Source organism: Astyanax mexicanus, chromosome 2 (genome assembly GCF_023375975.1).
Source record: "Astyanax mexicanus isolate ESR-SI-001 chromosome 2, AstMex3_surface, whole genome shotgun sequence".
NCBI classification, from domain to species: domain Eukaryota; kingdom Metazoa; phylum Chordata; class Actinopteri; order Characiformes; family Acestrorhamphidae; genus Astyanax; species Astyanax mexicanus.
In genome coordinates, this window is record NC_064409.1 from 31650348 (window position 1) to 31672220 (window position 21873).

The 21873-nt window shown below is 35.4% G+C and overlaps 1 protein-coding gene across 2 annotated transcripts in view; it reads left to right on the top strand.

The window, feature by feature from the left end:
- The first annotated feature begins 312 nt into the window (after nucleotides 1-312).
- Nucleotides 313-21873, top strand: part of LOC103023565 (chemokine-like protein TAFA-2) — an 81985-nt gene continuing 60424 nt past the window's right edge. For both annotated transcript variants that reach the window (XM_015602945.3, XM_015602946.3), the window contains exon 1: nucleotides 313-639. The gene's annotated coding sequence lies outside the window, so the exon portion shown is untranslated. The remainder of the gene's footprint in view (nucleotides 640-21873) is intronic.

Genomic DNA, 21873 nt, shown 5'->3' on the forward strand with positions numbered 1-21873 from the left:
AAACAACAATGCTCATTTTACTGAAACATATACCTATACATAGCAAAATCAGATAAACTGATTTTTAAACTGTCTTTAATTTTTTTTCCAGAGCTGTATACTTAGTATAAATTAAACGCAAATCTATATTATTTTAATTACAAACAAGTAGTAATTAGGTACAAATGAGTGGTTTCAAAATAACACGACCTAATTCAGCATAATTTAAGTATACATTTTTTTTTCACAAGGGCTGTGCCTCGCGCAGACAGAAGTTCTAAAGAGCTGAGTGTGTGTGTGTGTGTGTGTGTGTATCATTGGTGGGCAGGTAGGCAGGCAGGCAGGGGCTGGAGTCTAACCGAGAACATCACCGCTTCAGGATCTGTTCCCCAACAGCAGCAGCGTGACCCTCAGTCTGAGCTCAGATCTTCAGGGCTGCTCCCGCGCGCGCACACACACGCACACACACACCGCTGAGGGGAAGAAGCGCGCCCGTGTCGGACTGCGAGCTCCTCCGCTGGATAACCGCGTGTTTCCGCACTGAGAGCGATGTGACCGCGGCCATGCGCCCCTGACCTGCCGGACTATGAGCAGAACCTCGCGGCAGAAGACCGGCCAGCCTCTGGAGGATTCCATGGACTAGTCCCCGGGAGCGCGCAGGTACGATCCCCCCAGCCTCCTCTGAAACAGAGAAACGCGGGAACCAGGGGGAAACTTTTAGCACTGCTGTGTGTTTCATTTAATTTAAAGCCAATGTGTGTTTTTAGTGCTGCTTCTGCTCCAACACACCCAGCTCCATCCATTCAGAGCTTCTCCACCCGCTGTAGAGCTCTGTCTGAGGGGAGCAGGAGCAGCACTGCCTGGGCAGGGCAGGACTGTTCCAGCACCTGCAGTGGAGAACATCAGGCGTGGGTTGTTATGTGAAGAAGGGTTCATGGAAGAGACACTTCTGGTTCCTTATAGCCTGTTGTTTGTTAGCCAGGTTTATATCAAATTAGTCTGTTTATTGTTGTGTCTGAAATCAGTGTAGTGTTGATTTAACACTGGGATATTTACTGTTTGAACACATTCTCATTCAGTGTTTTCTTTATTTTTTATTTAATTAAAGACATGCAAACAATTGAGGGACACGTATGTAATTATGTTGTCAACAAGAAAAAGTGTTTGTATTCCTGAGATGGTGATTTGAGGTCATTTGGGATGAGCTGGAGCTTCACAGCATGAAGGAAAAGCAGCAGCTATTGTTCAGCACCTCCAGAAAGTCCTTCAAGATGCTGAGAAAACTGTTCCAGGTGGCTCTCCCTCATGAAGACACTGAGATTAAAATGCCAAGAGTGTGCAGATCTGTCCTCAAAATTAAATGTAGCTACTTAGAAGAATCTAAAACATATCCTGCTTTGTTTTTTGTTTAACATTATTTTTATTGACAGTATAATTCCATGCGTGTTCCTGTATAGTTTTAATGTCTCCAGTATTAAATTTGCAATTTAAAAAAATCATAAAAAAGAGAAAACACATTGAATGAGAAAAGGTGTGTCCAAACATTTAGTTATATGTATTCCAACCCAGCCTCACGACCCAGGCTTCATGTCATCACAATCTGACCCTGGCACAGATCAGCATTTTCCTGCTTTCAACACCTTAACTTTAAGAACTGACTTAACATCATGCCATTGTAATTAGGTAAAAAAAAAGACGTTAACTAAAGGAGTTTTAATTGTTAAGATTGGTGCAAAGATATACCTGTGGGCTCCCTTAAAGCAAAAGCACAAAAAAACTTCATAAATAAATATTGGTTTACTAATCCATTTATACATTTGGAAATTTAGATCAGTGAAAAGCAGCCCTATGAAACATAAATATGTTTTTGCTGTATGAAGACTGTATCACAGCTTGGATATTTATATGTGCTGATTTTAATAAATATATGTAAACATTGTCAGACATTGTTTAAAATTATACAAATATTTTACTTACAAATTCTCTGAATGAGCAGGTGTAACAAAACTTCTGTCCATATAGTGTTTAAATAGTGCCTCTATCAGACAGCCTATCACCATTATTCTTCTCTGAATGAGCATGCATTCAGTGTTCAGTGCGTGTGTGTATATATATATATATATATAATATATATATACACACACTGTAATATGTCACAGTATGTAGACGTATTCCTACTGTGAATCAGAAACGCATACTGTGACATATTACAGTTTGACCCTTGTCAAAGTGGCACAGATCTTTATGCTTGACCTTTTTGATGAGCTTTCAATTTATGGTAAATGGTTTATTTGATTTACCATTCCATTTAGACATTTGAACAAAGTATAATAGCAAATATCAGACCAGAAAAACAGAGAGTCTATACGTCAGCTTATTTATATGATTTGATTTTGAAAAATAGAAATATACACACATTGATGCAAAGAGAATATGACATGACATGACCTTGACCTGTTTAAAAAATAATACAAAATGTGAAGTTGCCATACATGTGTGCAAATAGTGTATTGTCTTTTTTTTGAATGAGCAGGTTTCCCAAAACATTTGTCTGAATAGTGTAACTATTGTGGTTTTCTCGAAATAAGCAATGTCCCAGTATATTTGTCCAGATAGTGCTTGTATATGTAGAAACATGGAAATATAAGGGTGATCCTATTCAAAGCTAAATTTTTTATAATAAGTAAGCAAATTTTTAAAATATTAATACCTTTGTATAAAAGGTATAAAAAATATGTACAAAAGCCACTGATGAGGTGAAATACTCATGAGAGTCTTTTGCACAGTAATGTGGAATTCAAGCAGCTTGAATAAATCTTTCTAATTGTCAAAAGAAAATGTGTCAGAAGGTACAAGGTGCCATGAAATAAAAAGCACTGGAACACAGAACAAAACATCTAATTTATGTAATTACTTTTGTTGTTTCATGAGTTGGTGACGCACACATCTGTGCTGCTGAAAGACTGCATTTCTGAAGCACTGAAGTGGCAAGAAATTCTAGGTCTTACCATTGGTTAACAAGTTCCAGTACAAAACGTCTATCATGTGTTTTTGTATAATTAACGTAAAAGCTGTGAATGCATTCAAAACAGGGACTTCTTTTTCAGTAAGCCTCTTTCTTAACAGCAAAACACAATTCAGAGCAAGTCTATACACCTAATGATCACAAATGATTAAACAATATGTTAAAGATGGGGACCTGACCTCAAAGACACAAAGAACTATCCATTGAAGGCACCAGACAAGACTAAATATTCATATCATGAGGATAGATATGTGCATTAGAATTTTTTCAAGATATATACATAAGCCAATCAGCCATACATTAAAACCACCTTAAGAGCTAAACAACTCTGACCTGTTAAAGCGTGGACTGCACAAGATCTCTGAATGTGTTCTACTGTCTCTGACACCAAGACATTAACAGCCGATCCTTTAGGTCGTGTAAGTTGTGAGGTGGGTGTCTGTTTCCCCTGGTTCACCGATTGTCCTTTCTTGGAGCACTGACCACTGCACACCAGGAAAAGCCAACAAGACCTGTCTGCCATTTTGTACCAGTTATCTTGTCAACATGAAGGCTCTTGTCAAAGTATCCCACATCCTTACACTTGCTAGTTTTACTGCTAATAACCTAACAATTAAAAGAACTGACAGTTTATTTGCTGGATAATATATCCCACCCCTTTACAGATAACCAAGTTTTTATGGCTGAAACTTGGTGTAATACCCAGCTGGCCACCAACGGCAATAGACGTTAATTTCAGTTTAAATGTTGATGAAAAAAAAAAAACAATCTTCAGGATGACGTCTAGTACTGTAACGTGCCTGCAGGGATGTGTGAGTGTGTCCCTTCAAAAAAAATCACATCAGCCCCACACAGTTACTCTACTAATGCAGTTGGTTTACTGATCCATTTGGATATTTAAGTATCACAGCAAATATCAGCAATATTAAACCAAAATATGATGTTTTATGTTTTTGACAGCTGTAGTACATGGCGGATAAATCTTCTCTCACTGTTTATTTAGAGGCATAATTGTTACAGAATTTTAAAACTACCTCTTTGTAATAGAAAAGTGTATTAAAGTATATATTAAAATAGTATACTTAAATTGGAAAAGTACATACTTTTAAATTTAAAATATGTACTAAAATAAATACTAAAAGCACTATTTTGGAACAACTTGTGGCAACTTCAGTATATTTCAGTTGTAATTAAGTTATATTTAAACACAACATAAAACCATTAAAATGTGCTTTTGAGTGTTTGTTTTTTTCAAGTAGATTTAATATGTGTTTTTAAAAAAACCTTTTTAATACACTTGCAGTATATTGTAAATGTACTGCATATTGATGCACATATTGAGGGAAAAAAACTCTAAAGTGCACTTTAAGCAGTATTTAATGCCACTATATATTTTTTTCTATCAACGTAACGTATAATGTAAAGAATTGCTTAATACCTTTAAATACCTTTTATGGAAATACAGAGCAGTAGTAGTTTAGTAGTTTAGTATTCTTTACCTAATTTGAACATATTGTTTAATGCTCCTAAGTATACTTCCTTTTCACAAGGGTAACACACTAACGACACTGTGTGGAGGCTGTATTTCATATCAATGCTTTCATTTAAATGCTTTAAAATGGTACTATAGTACAGTCACTAAAATGTTCAGAAAAGTAAAAAAAAAAGCAAAGTAGGCCCCTATGAAATTCTGTTTTTTTCTGTTTTCGATTTTTGTAGTTTTTCGGCACATAGATTTTTAATAGTGCTGTCAGGCAATTAAAAAGATTATTGAATTAATTACATGCCCTATGATTAATTAATGTAAATTAATCCCATTTAATTGCAATCATCAAGTATTTTAAACTGTAAAATTAAATTGAATTTTAGCTAAGGGCAAATGAATGAATGGATAACCTAAATCGATTTAAAAACTCCAGTCAGTAACATATGCTGTATTTATTATAGATGTATCTTTATTCACTGAAAAATTCCAAAACTATTATAGAAGACACACATGCCAGAGGTTATTTTCAGAAGATTCTAGACTACTTAAATATGTATTAAAGAGTAACTACACTCTAAATTTCTGTACATTAATCGCTAAAATATGTTGCTGTGTAATAATAAAATATATGAGCCCTGCTTAAAATGCTTAACATTGAGAAGTCCAAATAAAACGAAATTTTCCAACCAAAAAAAGGATGTTCTATATTATTTTAGTCAATACAGTCACTGGTTTTACTATACATCTGTTCATTTAAATTATTTGCCCAGAGACTTTTTATATAAAGTCAGAACTGGCAGATCCACAATAACTGGCAATGCTAATGGCTAATTGGCTTTGCTAATGGCTAACTGGCGATGCTAACTGTTGTCTGAGCTGAATTAATGGCTGGTGTTTGATAACAGAATGATGTTACTGTGCTGGTTAGATTAGTAGGTTATGTGGTTTTATATGATGTGTGTATGATGTCTAAACATTAATCTGGTTCTCAGTGATAAAGGTCGGAATTCCAGCAAAAGGCTACATTTTGTAATTCTGTGTATTTTTTGTGTATTGTGTGTTTATATCTGAATCCGGTTGTATTCCTCAATTCCGTTTGTGTTTTCTGCATTGCAGAAATAATAGGACCCTAGCAAAGACACTTATAATGTCAAAAAAATAATGATGTTAAAAATAATACAAAATTTACAAACAAAATTGGAATGAGAATATGACTTTAGAGTTGTTGCTCTTGTTGCTAAATGTAATCAAATACTCACAGCGATACTTCAAAATCTAGTACGTATATATATATATATATATATATATATATATATAGAGAGAGAGAGAGAGAGAGACATAGACATGACTTTCTTTTTGCTATTAAAACCTATAAATGAATAAGTAAATATGTGACATATGCCACTGATGAAATGATTTACCCATCAAAGGCTTTTGTTAAAACTTGTGGAGGTAAACATCAATTCTAATATTAGCATTTTTGAAATTCTTTTTTAGATTAAAAAAAAAAAATCTAAAAAATTTACATTTTCTCAAGTTTTGTCAATTGTATAAGATCAGACTTTTGGACCCCACTGTAAAACATTAATACCATTAATGACCTGTCTACCAATAATCTGTCTACCAAGTGACTTTCCAAGACAGATTTTTGGTTATGCCACAAACATGAAACGTGCAAAAATGTATATAGTCCAGTTTAAAAGTGGATGAAGTAATTCAGAAGTATTGTTCCTAACCTCTTAGTTCATTAACATCTGGATTAAAGGCACAATTCTGTTTGTCTTGATACTTTAGAACAATTCTTTACTATTTTTTTTAAATATCAAATAATATTACAATTATTTATACATGTATTCACAATGTGCTTAGCCAAACTGTTCTTCCTACTACAAAAAAAATACTGGCTTGATCTCTAAAATTACAATAAAATATACAATAAAATTATAGGGGGTTACATTCATATGGTATATTACATAAATGCAGCTAAAGGAATGATAGTTTAAATGGTGCACCATGCTGCTGTCTCATTGGGTAGAGTTAGGTGGCAGTCTCAGCAAGAGCGTGATATGGCTGTCAGTGCCTGGAAATCACCATGCGGTTCAGGAGGACAGGAAACTCTAATTACAGCGTGTCAGTGTTTCCTAATCCAGCAGAGAAGGAGGATTACAGCAGCTCTTATAATTGTGAAGCTCTTTTTTAACACCTCAGGTCTTTCTCCTTCCATCTGAGGCAGCAGGGTTTTCTGCGTCATAAGAATTAATTTGCATTTGCTGTCTTTTTTTTTATACCTAAACTAGGAAGTAACCACTATTTAATTGAGTTTAACTGCAGCATTAATGGGGTGAATATACAGTCATTATTAGTCAATTAAAACATGTTGTCTATAACCCCTTTATATATTAAGGTTTTAAAGAAATAACAGAAGTGTATCAATGTCCCTGTAGTAAGTCATGGACACTGGTTTTGTGGTATTGTGTATTTTAAAAATCCACTTATAAATCAATTGAGTGTAGATGCAACTGAGTCTGGAAAGTGATTTTCATCAACCTTTTTCATTTCCAAAAAACAGGACAGCAGGAACAAATCTTATTTTGCCAGATTAATCTAAACACTGTCTTGCCCTGATGCTTTCTGACAACAGGGGATTCCTGTTTGAACACCTGCTAGAAAAATCAAACTTATTTAGTGTCTTTTTGAAGGTAGATGGTATATAATATTTTAGAACTGCTAGAGTTCTTTACGCATCCTGCTGTCTACTGTTGGGCAGAATGTATGTGATAATAAGGTTTGACTTGGCCAGGTTGGCAGTTGTTTCACTTGTAAATTATTTCCCAGACTTGTTCTGAGATATTTTTAAAATCCCTTCCCAGCCTCCCTTCTGACTGCTTCAGCTAGAGCTAGTTGGATCTGGTCATGGTGATCCACCCATTTAAAAAAGGAAGAGCAAACAAGACTAATGACTAATAACCTGATAAATAACCAAAGTACTAAGACATATTTTAAGTACCTTTATTTTAGTTACATTTTACATACAGTATTTTTAAACAACATTTCTTCAGTTTAATGTGTTTAGTTGGATCTCTATCATTGAATATTGCTGTGAAATGTTTTTGTGGGGCGTCATTATTTTTTTTACTCACACCTATGATTCCTCACAACAGTTGAATATTGTTAGTAGGGGTGGGCAATATTATATCGTATACAATATATCGTGACACAGAAATATCATGATATTAATAATCCATATCGTGATAATAGGGCTGTTCTGTCTTAAAAGTAGTCTATTATTTACTGTGAAGCTTTAGTTGTATTTATGGTATAATTGTTTTAGTTTGCAGTTTATATGCATGCACTAAATATTCTGCAATATTTTTGCTGCATTATATTATTTTATGCTATATTATTTATTTTGCCACATTATGATTATAGTGTTATACTATACTGTATTCGTGAAATTAATGAATTATTTTAGTTTTCCTATATCACCAAGTATATCGTTATCGCAAAAATACCCTGAAATATCATGATATTATTTTAGAGCCAAATCACCCACCCTTAATTGTTAGTGTTAATGTTACACTTAATTAACCATTTTGTTGTTACAAGACTTTTTATTTGTTAGTACACTACACCTCAAATGTACTTTATAAGGACATATAAAACAGTTAGCTTGACACTAACAAAAATGTAAATTGAACTATGATACTACTGGAAATATACTTGCAGTGTTTATTAAAAACCCCCACTCCCACTGAGTTTATTAAATCTGTTTTCTATATATTTTATACCCTGAGTTAATCAGGTTCCTTTTTAAATTGTGAAAAAGGATGCAAGAAAATTAATGCTTTAAGCCTTCTTTATTAGCATTGCTTTATATAAACATTATAGCCAAAAATAAAAGTTTTTTTCTTTTTATTGCAATATTCCACAGATTTGTTCACATTCAGACATCCCTCATTGCTTGGCAACAGTCGTAAGATCTGAAATGAATGAAATTCCTTTACAGCATGCAGTTGTTTCCCCTCTTATAACCAATGAGCTTGATATGTTGCATTACATTATTATTTCCAAGAATGAGGGTTTTGTACTCTGGTTGTTATAATGGCTATAAACACCTTGTACTGATGGTAAAATCACAGTAACACATGTATCACAGGCATCTTTGTGACGAGTTGGAGTGCAGAGGGAAGGACAGTTGGAGAACCATTTCAGGTTCCATCTCATGAAGCCAACTGAAAGAATAATGTGAAGAGTGGGCAAAGATGGCACTAAAGCAAAAGGTGCTACTTTGGAGAGTAGCAGAAGTATAAAACACTATTTATATAATATTCATGTAGAAAATAATACAAATAAATAAAAAACAAAAACACATTTGACTGGTACTGTATATTACCTCCATCTCTGAAAATGGCTGAAAGGAAGATGTGTATACTTTTTACATATGTTCACATATACATATTTTTATTTACTCTAAAAGCCTTTGAGACTTAATTCTAGGTGTTAATATTTAGAGGCTTTAGAGTTCATAATGTTTAAATCCATACAGGAAACTTAACTGCATTATAATGTATCATTTAAAATGTAAAATTTAAACTCCAGATATGTGTCCATCAGTTCTTTTTACAAAAGAAAAGAGACGAACTCTATCTGAGCAGTGCAGTGTTAAGTGTTATCCAGGCCCCAATTCTCATCTAAAAGAGAGAGAGAGAAAAAGAGAGAGAGATAAAGTGTGTGTGAGAGAGAGAGAGATAAAGAGAGATAAAGTGTGTGAGAGAGAGAGAGAGATAAAGTGTGAGAGAGAGAGAGATAAAGAGAGATAAAGTGTGTGTGAGAGAGAGAGAGATAAAGTGTGAGAGAGAGAGAGAGAGAGAGAGAGAAAGAGGAAAAGCAAGAGCGACAGTTCAAAGCTCCTACTCAGCCCAAGCGGCTCCCTCTTAACCTGATCATGTTATCTGACTGCAGTGATACCTGAAGCAGGACAGAGATACAGAATACACAGGACAGAAGGGTGTGAGGAGCTGAATAAAAATGATAAGTAATCGTTTGTTAAATCTGTGCAAAAAGAGTAATGTTTGAAAACAATGTGTTTTCTAAAAATATATTATAGTGTTTATATTCCTATTAAGCCATAATTTCTATTATTTATACCATTTTCCCAAAAACAATCTGAATTAGAGCTGAAACATTTTGTATTGTTTACAAAAAAACAATTATTAATGCATTATTTTGGCTATAATTTTCTACAGAGAGTAGACAAGCTGTGTGTTTGTGTGTGTGTGTGTGTGAACTTGCATTTGCTAAATGCATTCATTAGAATAAGTGTCCATAAATGAGTGTTCTCATTAGAATGAGTGTCCCTATTCAGATATATAGGGTCCTATTTTAGTGATCTATAAGTGATCCATTAACAGCCCACAGTGCAGCTTGATTTAGGGCTTGACAGTGTGTCTTTGCTATCGTAACAACAGGAAAAGTACACCTTGCCCGTCTTGAAACATGCAAAAGGCATGTTATAATAATAAATATAAAAATAAAATAAATCAGTCAGCGTTTCACTTGCTATTCCCTTTTAGAGTCAGGTGCGCTCTGACTTTGGCGGATTGGTATTTTAACGTAATTTTTTTTTTGCGCTTCTCAGCGGAGGAAACATTTACGGGAACAGAACTGTTATTTTATTTTATGTTCTGTTTATTGTTGTTGTAAAAGTTGGACTTGTGCACTGCTGCTCATCCTTGTGTGTGTTTGTAACGAGCAGAGGTGTACATGTGGCATGAGTTTCATTCAGTTAGTGGTGCACCTGGGTTTTTCGTTGCCAAGGTAACAATTGTTCAGAAATTTTCCCGAACACACCTCACTTCCAGACCACCATAAACATCACCGTGGATATATTTCAAAACTCTGATGCTATTTACATGTGCAGGCACAAGGCTTAAATGTTTAAAGGGTGTAAGACGCCAATGAGCGTCAGGCAGGGTGTAAGATAGAGTCCCTAGTGCAACTGTAAAAATGCATGTTTATTTAGGTCTTCTGTAAAACTATAGCTATAACTTAAAAATACTGTGATACAGTCAAAAGCCTTTAATCCTTAATAAGGACACACCAACTAACAATTCTGCAGCTAATGCTAACCTTCCACTATCAGCAGAAGTCTTATATGTCAGTGAAGATCTAAAGTACTCTTAGGTTTTTCAGTTGTTCTTCATATATCATCAGTGGTGTTAAATATGTTATAAATAGTAACTATACCTTTAGCTTCGTGTATTCTGGTCTCTTCTCATTCAAACAGATAGGAGGCTGGTCTTACATGAGTTGATATGCCTAGTGGTGTTGCAAGGACGGCCACCAAGTGAACTGACCTGCCTATGAAGACTTCTATGATTGGACATATTAAAAAAATTATGATGTATCATATACTTCTTTTTTCAGTAAAGAAATTACATTTATTAACAGAGTAAGGAAAAAGAGTATCATACAGAAACTTTCATGAGACTCATCACAACAATATTTTATGGTGAGAAAGGTTGATATTATAATATATCATGCAGAATTGGAAGCATAAATGTTTAAACCATTAGAATGATAATCATTGTAAAAGAGGCTGACATGAATCTATTGCTGATCTGTGTGAATAGGAGAAATTTAGGAGTTATTGTTGGAAAGCTGTCAAATCTTCCCTGGAGCTAATTTAAAAGAAGTTCATTCTGAACCATTACATGTCTTTCTACCATTGTTGAGAGCAGGAGTAAAAGTATGAAGCAGCAGGCTACAGCAGTGGGAAGACTGCAGGAAGAATTCTAGTTGCCAGATGTGTAGAATATTAATTTAGCATGATAAATGCATGAGTTCATACCAATAGAATCTGTTCCTGTATGTTGCTCAGAAACAAAAATGACTCCAGCTTCAGCATGATAATTTTACATTGATTAGTCATAATATTAAAACCGCAGACCTGAAGTGAATTGTTAACATTGTTAACTTCATTACAGTAGCACCTGTCAAGGGGTGGAATATACAGTTGTGTGAAAAAGTATTTGCCCCCTACAGATTTATTTAGTTTTTGCTTTTTTTATCATACTGATATTTTCCAATTATCAAACAAACTTTAATTTCAGACAAAGATAAATCTAAAAAGGAAAAATAACTTGGTTTTGACATCCTTGGCAGCAACAACTGCAATCAAGCTTTAGTGATATCTGCCAATGAGCCTTTCAAATCATTGGTGAGGAGTGTTGGTCCACTCTTCTGTACAGAATTGTTGTGATTCAGCCACATTGGAGCATAAACATCCTGTTTAAGATCGTTCTCAGCATCTCAATCAGACTTTGACAAGGTGACTCCAAAACCTTTTTTTTTTTTTTTAAGTCATTCAGAGTTGGATGTGTTTGTGTGCTTTGGGTCATTGTCCTGCTGCAGAACCCAAGTACACCTGAGCTTAAGGTCACAAACAGATGGCTGGACATGCTCCTTCAGGATTTTCTGGTAAACAGCTAAATTTCTGGTTCCATCTATTACAGCAAGTCGTCCAAGCCCTGAAGCAGCAAAGCAGCCCCAGCCCATCAAACTACCACCACCATGTTTTACTTTTAGTATGATGTTCTTTTACTGAAATTATTTGTTAGTTTTACGCCAGATGTAACAGAACACACACCTTCCAAAAAATTCCACTTTTGTATTATTGCCCAAAGTTCTGGGGATCATCAAGATTTTTTTTGCTAATGTGAGATGGGCCGTTGTGTTATTTTAGGTCAGCAGTGTTTTTTGCCTTGGAACTCTCTCATTGATACCATTTTTAGTCTTAGTCTTTATCTTATTATTAAATAATTAACACTGACCTTAACTGAAGCAACTGAGACCTGAAGTTCTTTAAATGTTGTTCTGGGCTCTTTTGTGACCTCCTGGATGAGTTGTTCATGCCCTTTTGGAATAATTTCGGTCGACCGGTCACTTCTGAGAAGGTTCACCAGTTTTCCATATTTTCTCCATTTGTTAATAGTAGCTCTCACTGTGGTCTGTTGGAGTCCAAATGCTTTAGAAATTCATTTGTAAACTTTTCCAGACTGATAGATTATCAATGGCCTTGTTTCTTTTCTTAAGTTTAAAATTTCTTCAGATCGGGGTATAATGTGTTGCTTTTTAATAGGGGTGGGCAATAATATATCGTATACAATATATCGTGACACAGAAATATCATGATATTAAAAATCCATATCGTGATAATAGGGCTGTTCTGTCTTAAAAGTAGTCTATTATTTACTGTGAAGCTTTAAGTGTATTTATTGTATAATTGTTTTAGTTTGCAGTTTATATGCCTGGTTTTGGCTAGTGAAATTGAACCCAAAATGTAATGCCAAAACCAAAAGATCAGGGGCAAATTATTTTTCATGTCATTGTACATTTTATTCATCAAGTGCAGAGTCAGTTGATGTGTTGTTTTTTTGGATGCAGGAAAAAAAGGCTCAATCATAAGTTTCTCAATGATTTTTACAAGAGACAAACACACATCTCCAGAACATCAGATCTTCTGGGATGTTTCCGGTATGCAGTGGGTGGTACCTACTAAAATTGTTTCAAGGGAGGACAACCAGATCAGGCAACTGGGGCATGGGGTATTGATGGGTATGTGGAGTAGAGTAGGCCAATACGACGATAATTTATGTCCACAATAGTTTTTGATGACCTCAGTATTGCATATTATATTTTTCTTAGCAAGAAGAGTCAGATTACTATGCTGCTATCATATGATTGGCCGCATTGGTGAATGGGGTCAATTGTGACCCCATGGGATCAATTGTGGGGTCAATTACATGCTTGATACACTAGTGCCTTGTTAATAGTTTCATATCTGTATCGCTACTGACGCTCACATACCCTGCATCTCAGTTTTTGCTATAATGTGAATGTGTGAATATATCTGTTTTTCAGATTGTGTCAAAGTTTAATGCTAAATGGAGCAAATGGAATTGCTTCAAAATGCCTTCAAAATTTATGTGTGGCAAAAACAATGGGTTAAAATATTTAAAACAAATTTGAGAATAAAAAGAAATGGTTATACTTTTTCCGTAGGCTAACGTGTAAAATTTGGCCTGCCTAATGAGACAGTTTCATTTACTATTTACTACTTAAATTTACTAAAACATTTACTAAAAAATAGTAAAGTGGGAATGAGTAAATAGCTATTATGTTGTACTGGTGATATATACATCTGACAATACTACTTTCAGCTTTTGGAAGTTTTTTACTTTCTCATAAGCATAAATCACTCTTTTTGGCAATATTTTGTTTACTATATTTTTTTTTAGTTTAACATTATAGAAGAAGGAAACAAAAAAACAGGGATACGTTATTTAAAAAGGGAGGTATAGCATTATTATATCTTGTTTAGTAAATCAAGGAAACTTAACATACAACCAAAACCAAAAGTCCATTATATAAAGGATCATAGTCCAATAGAACATCAATATTCAGTCAAGATAAGAGAAAAAAGTTTCCATGTCTTGCAATTTATGTCCCTGGGCTTAAATGTTTTAGCCTTTCCAACCTCAGTAACGCAAGAATGTCTAATCTAGTGGATACAGAAATAAGGTTTTCGTTCAGTAAAGCAAGATCAGCCTTCTGGCTTTTAACATCACATGCTTCCAAATCTGTGTCCATAGTAGATAGCTAAGTAGAGTAGGGATGCAGCTATTGATTATTTTAGGAATCGAGTATTCTACTGGAAAATCGATTCGATTAATTGAGTAATCAGATAAAACATATTTGTTTGCTTAAAGATTAATTAAATATACCCAAGAAAAAAACAAGACATTTCACTTAATAATGAATAACCAATTGATTTCCTTTTTTAGATAAGTTATATTTTTAAATTCACAACATATATTTCTAAACTGCAAACACAAATAGAAATAAAGGAATAATAATAATAATAATTTAATAATTAGTACTTTAATAAACAAGGATTTCTTGTAAGTATCAAAAATATAGGGAATTAATCAATAAAAAAAACATTTGCATTATGTTGTGTGTCGTTGCTTCTGAACAGCAGAGATGTTGCCAGTTCGTATCACCAAGCCGGTGACATGTATTTGTTTATGAACTCCTCAGCACTGTGTTCACTTACATACAGCCTGTTTTAAATCCACAATTGTTTATTTTTATAAACTAACCATACCTTAGAAAGTATTTCTAATAATCAGCACCCCACAGTGCTGTTTTTATGTTATTAAGGCACATTAATGTTAATCTCATTGATTGATTTTGAAGTTATATTAACCTTCTCTCAGCTCCACCGCTAACGTGTCCTCGGCTGAGACGGTGCAGCATTAAAACGTGCTGTTGTGGGAGGCAAGAGTAAATACACGCTGTCCAGCCTAAAATGCTCTGTTATTATTGCCCTTTTTCCTCGTAAGTTGTTGCTCTTTTCCCTCGCCGCTTCAAAATTCCCTCTTATCAACTAGAACCTCTGCCGCCTGCTCCTTCTTCCTGTGCACGGGTGACGTGATGCTAAGTGCAATGTCACATTAAAAGAGCGAATTACAGCGCACCGAGTTTTTAAATTAAATAAACGATTACTCGAGGCACAGAAAATTATTTGATACATTTTTTAAATCGAGTTACTCTAATTACTCGAGTAATCGTTTCACCCCTAGAGTAGATTCATAGAGAACAGGGATCCTTATTCTGATATACAGTATCTCACAAAAGTAAGTACAAACCTCACTTTTTTATATTTTGTTATATCTTATAATGGAATATGTTATGACGCTTTGACATTGTACAGCGTGTACAACAGTGTAAATTTGCTGTGCCCTAAAAATAACTCTATGTCTAAAACACAGGCAACAAAGTGAAAATGGCCAAACTGTGCCCAAAGTGTCAATAAAGTATCAGTTTTCTTGGTACTTCTCAACAGGGCACAGTCTGAGCAACAGACTTTTATTCTAATCTCTTCATATCACAGGACTTATAATAATTTATGCTCTTGGACTGCCTATCCTTAGCACACTGTTTTTGGGCTTTCTTGTGCATCAGCTTCAGAAAAGGCTGCTTTCTAGGACAGTGCCATGCAGACAGAGATGATGCTGTGTGCAGCTTGTGGTCTGAGTACTGCAGGCTTAGCTTCCACTTCTTTAACTTCTGCAGCAATGCTGGCAGCACTTATACGGGGCTACAGCAGAAGGAGCTAGCTAGCTATGGAGGAGCTCATAGCTCTGTTAACTCGATTTACAGCTGTGTTTACACAGGAAGGTAACGTTAGCTATCTTGTGTAAGTAACTATAGGTTTAAATCGGATCTCCGGTTGATTCTGTGTTTTACTGAGATAAATATGATCAGAGATGATATATTTGCATTTATGAATATTCATGAGCAAGAGCAAAAACCTGTCTTTCTTCAGAGACTAGTAATTCAGAGTTCTAAAGCAGGGCTAAATAGAAACACCTGAGCACTTTTGTTTTCACAAATGGCATTCATTCATACTAGAGTCCACAACTAGACATTTTAAAATGAATGAATAAAAGATTGAATGATGTGTATTTTGTTCAGGCTCATAACTCGGGGACAGTCCAGCAGCTATCATCACATCACACCACGTCCCATCACAGTCCTTTAGTCCTTAACACTCCTGATGATATTCACTGTGTGAATGATGAAGTGAGTGGTGCTTTATGTGACAGGAAAGTTCGACATGCTCCACAAGAGCTAACATAATGAGTAGCAGTAGACTGCCGTAACTTTGTTCCACTGAGCAGCCCAGCCAATTATTCTTCAACACTCGTCTTATCCTTCACATGCGGCACACATTCCACCGGCTCTAGTTCTGCTGTTAGTTTCTTTATCAGGGTCTAATGAAGACCCCAAATTAATCTGAGATCAGGAACCTTAGAGCTCAAGACTGTGGGCTTTTTTATAAGGCAGGGATAGGAATGAAAGCAAATCTAATATGTTGACTTCTTAAACTCACCTTATGATAAAAAATGTATGGTTGCAAGTGAAATTGTTGAATTTCCAGTCAAAACTGTGCTAATTAGCAATATTTACAAACGTTAACAGTTTACAATCAAAGAAAACATGTGTCCTATATGCTATAATACATTTCATATTTTTGCACCTTATCCACATCCCACACATTTTGTTTGTACTGTGTTTTTCTCATGTCTGCTGTATTTATTATATTTATTTTAGTGTTTTAGTTCTATGCTGCACAGTTTGTTGCATATTTGCACTTTGTTGTCTATATTGTACTGTTTGTTCCATGTTGCACCAGAATTCCAGAGAAATGTAATTTCATTGCACTGTGTACCTGTACTCAGATGTAATGAATATAAAAGCTTCTTGACCTGCAAATATCACGATGTCACGATTCTCTAAATCCTCGATTCGATTTTATTTCCGATTTTAGGGTCACGATTCGATTTGATTCTCGATTTTTTTTTACAGCAGAGAGGCCTATGCCAGTTTTAGATCAGTCTATGGTCAGTCGTTGGTTTGATTCATCAAATTTACAATATCTTATTTCAAAAGGTGGGCTTGATATAAGTGATGCAAAGTGATACAAGTGATCTGTAATACACCACATTAGGAACTAATGGTCAAATTTTAATAATTTAATTAGGATATATATGTGATGTCATCTAGTGGCTTTTTTTGGTAGCAGCAGCGTGCACTATTAAAACAGCAATAATAACAAAATAAAAAAAATAATAAAAAAAATACAGGAACAGTCATGTACAAAATAATAGAACAATTGGAGCCTGAACAAACTGAACTCTATCCTACTATCCTACTAACAGTTAAACTTGAAAAATAAGACTTTAAGACTTTTTGGGTCCCTGAGAATGACAATTTTTTTTCTTTAATAAAGATATATTATTAACTTTATCTGAGAGAAAGATGCTCCTTAAGGAACCAAAACTATTAACTATTTAGGCTCAAGACCATGACATATTTTTAACTGATTTTGATGAAATATCGAAATTGTGACACCCCTACTAATAAAAGAAGTGTTTCTCCAAATGTAGCATAAAATACAAACTGCAGTGACTAATGCAGTCTTAGGTATTCAACATCTTCATTATGAGCATCTTTAGAACTTTGTAGAGAACAATTTTGCTGTTATGACCTGAAACAGTCCACTCCTAAAGTATTGGAACAGTAAGGCCAATCATTTTATTTGTGCTGTAGACCAGAACCATTTGGGTTTGATATTAAATGATGAATATGAGACAACAGATCAACATTTTAGCTTTTATTTCCAGGTATTTACATCTGGATCTGATACACAGTCCAGAAGATAGCAATGGCTGCCTGAACCCACTCACGTGTCTGGTGAGCAAAAGTATTGGAACATAAAACTGTCTTTGTTTGTTTTGCTGCCCAGGTGTGTCCTGCTGCCCAGGTGTGTCCTGCTACATGTTATAATTTAATCAATAGATAGTGCTAAATGTTTAGCATTTGGGTTTTATCTGTGCAGAGTGTGCATTTACAGTTAGAGGAGTAACCAACTTTAAAAGCAGAGAGCTGTTTATGGGTAAAAAAAACAAGTAACTGTGAAGCTGAGAGAAGATGGAAAATCAATCAGAGCCATTGCACAAATATTGTCCATAGCCAGAAGAACAGTTCTGAAGAAAAAAAGTAATCACTGTACTAGGTGCAGTTTTGAACAGGTAGACCAAGGAAACCAAGGAGAAAGAAAGGATCTGTTTATGATCCCAAACATACCAGCTCATCTGTGAAACAAAGTGCAGGTAGTGCCTAGGTTTTGGGCTTGTAAAGCTCGTAAATCTATATTGCTGTTTAATGAATTCAGAAGTCAACAGAAACATGTTGTCTGTGAATTCAAAGAAAGATGAAACCAAACGGATTGGGAGATCCTTCATCGTGCAGCAAGATAACCCAAAACCCACTGCCTGGAAAAACATCACAGACGAAGAATGAAAAGGTTAGTGATTCAGTGAGTCGTAGGTGTGATGCAGTTACTGCAAGCAAAAGACTTGAAACTAAATATTAATGTAATAATTCATTTTATTCACTTTCATTTATTTGAAGTTGATCTGCTCCAATACATTTGATAACAAGAAAAACAGGTGGCTACAGATAAAAGGTGCTACCTTCTAAACTGTGTGTCAGATCCAGATGTAAATAGAAGGAGTGAAGATTCAGATTTCTCTCTTTCTCTGACTGTACATTACCTGGAATCGGATTCATCCGCTCTTAAAGGAGACCGCATCACACCCGCCCAGTTTAAAATGATTCTTCTGCATGTTCGGTGCAATTACCCATTCTCACCAGAGAGGACCCTAAATCCCAAAACTTATGGACATCAGCTTTACCTGCTAACAGCCCAATCCTTCTAAAATGTATTCTAAAAGGTACCTGATTTGCAGTTTAGCTTGAATAATTTTGAGTGCACCGTGTGTGTATTATGTGTTTATTACCCCATAAGTGTTAATAACTGCAGAATGTAATGTCATATATATGTCAGGAACAGTAAAAAGCCAAAGAATTCAAATTATACAGAACAAACAGAGTGAGAGAAGAGAGAATAAGAAAGAGACAGAGGTTAAGACTGGTTGTCTAATACTGTGCAGCTTTAAACACTGGAGGACACTAAGTGGGCATGGACACAATTTAATGCATATGAGAATTTTAGTATCTACATTTTATCTTCCATCCTACATTTTGACAAGCTCCAGAGATGCACTGCAGAAGTGTGGGCCGACATATTTTAACATATATTTTCATACATTAGCCAAATTCGTGACAAGGTAGATGGATTTGAGATCACTTTAAAAAAAAGAGAGAGAAGAAAAAAGGAAGGAAATCACACAAAATCTCCATCAGCCATCTTAGTCAGAGCCGTGGAGCCATTAGGCACCTTTCGTTTCAGCTGGAAAACCGTTGCCATTAGTTCTGCCACGCTCTGCTACATTTCCATATCCCCTCCATCCCTGCATCTGTCTGTCCACAAAAATGGGGAAAGTTGTGGATTAATTTAAACTAATCCTTCGTTTCTCTATTGGCTTTAATTACTTGCTGTGGCCCCTGACACTCAGAGAGTGCAGCAGCAGTGACTTGACTCTGTATTGAGGGATGTGATTTCTCAAAGCGTGTGTTTATGTGGGTAAACAGATGCAGAGTGAGAAGAATCTTAAAATAGATTCCACTGAGAAAGACAGAATTAAAGTTAAAGCTATTCTTTTTTATTTTTAATGACCTTGACAAAGTAGACAGATGTTAGTCTTGATGAATGCAGCTCTCATTAGGTCAAAGTCCCCTTAACTCCTCTACTATCCTTAATATTTGGGTCAGTTGGTCTCCAGCAAGTTAAACCTCATTACAATTAAACATGTTGACAAAGTTTCTGCATTAGGATTTTTTTGTTTCTTTGTTAAATTATCAGTGGTTGTCACATTATTACAGATATAGTGTTGTTAGATTAAGGCCTGAAGCAGAGAGTTTTTTTTTGGAGATTAAACAATTGCTTATCATAGTGACCTCAGTGTTATCCAACACAAATAAGTGCAGAATTAGTTTTTGCATTTACTTTTCTTTTTTTTTATAATTTTATTTCAGATTTTTCCCAATTTTTTCCCCAAATTGGCTATTCTATTGTCCCACCCCTTTGTGCGTCCCCATCACCAGTGGCACCTGCAACCCTAGGAGGATGTGTGAAGTCAGTCACCCCTTTTTTCGAGCTGCTGCTGATAAATCATTGCCTGAGCAGCTAGCGCGCATGGAGGAAACAAGCACAGCAACTCGGTTCTGATACATCTGCTCACAGATGCCTCGTGGCGCCTGCCGCCACCTTTATGCGTGATGGGGAGAGAGAGCGCCATCTACCCACCCAGAGGGAGCAGGGTTAATTTTGCTCTCTCTGAGCACCGGCAGCTTGATGGCAAAGCTGCATGAGCTGGGGTTCGAACCTGCGATCTTCCACTCATAGTGGCAGCGCTTTAGACCGCTGGACCACTCGGCACACTGTTTTTGCATTTTTCTCAGACTTACGTTTTTTTCAGAGTTTTAAACAAACTTGAATTTCAGCCAAAGATAACCTGAGTTAATATATAAAGCACTTTGTAAATGATGTTTTCATTTATTATGGGAAAAAACTATCCAACCAATCTAGCCCTTTGTAAAAAAAAAAAGTAAAGAAAGTGAAAAAAGGCAAAAACAAAAGAAATATGTAGGGGGCCAAATACATTTTCAAACCACTGTATATTTAAATAGACAAAACAACCTAGGTCGAACTGACCACAGAAAAAAACACCATTGGAAAAATGCACACTGGACATTGAAACCATCTAGTTTGGACAATCATGGAGCTCTGATGACTGATGTTACATTATATTATTTGCATACATTTATGTTTTTTTTTTGTCTTCAATAAAATTAGGAAAAGTCATTAAATATGAAGCCCTATAATTATGTCAAAAATTGTTTCAAAGGTGGTCAACATTGACCCCAAAGATAATAGAAGCATTTTAACAGAAGAACTGTGCTGTGCTTTTCCATTATTAAATCAAGTGTCAAAAGCTAAATTAAGGTTTGCTCGTGGAATATTAATGGAATTATTATTACTTATTATCTAAAAGAAAAATAATGATTAACAATAATGAATTGTTAATGTTAATGAGCGTTCTGAATTGCTCATGTTTGAAGTTTGCACATTTGGCAAATAAATCTAATTTGCAGTGTGGGTTAAATTATTAGGATTGTGGGTTAGATAACTTAGATAATTTCATTTTCAAACCAAACCATACAGTGGAGAATTATATTACATATTGTGTTGAAATAAAAGAGATTGAGATTGGCTGCATTTAGGCCTGTCGCGATAATTAAGTATCGACTTATTGTACGATAATTGTTTTAACCGCAATAATTTTTGCCGACGTCGATAACAGCCATCGGGTCTCCGCGCGAGTTTGTTTACATATGAACGCTAGATTTCGGGTGAATCCCATTTCTCCCCTTGGCCCTACCCCTTACCCCTACCCCTCTGTTTTGCGCGTGCACGTCAAGGGGTAGGGGTGTCCCGATTCCTGTTAGGATTAAGTGGTAGGGGTAAGGGGTAGGGCTAGTTAGCCCTTCAAACGGAGATTTTCCAGACCCACACTTCGTACCGAGGGGTATGAGAATGACTGGCAAGATGGCGGAACAAGCGACCAAAGAAAGTATTTTCCATGTTAAAAATTACGATTATTATTGTGTAGTTTTGATGTTTTATGGCTGAATTCTTCGTAACAAGCATAAAAAGGTCGCTAGTAGTTCGTTTCGGTAGCTAGCTAGCTAGCTAACTTTCCCGTTCCACCTTAAATGGTGCAACAGACGGCAGGCGCTACCGCATTTAAGGCGGAACGGAAAAAATAAATCAAATAAAAAATAATCA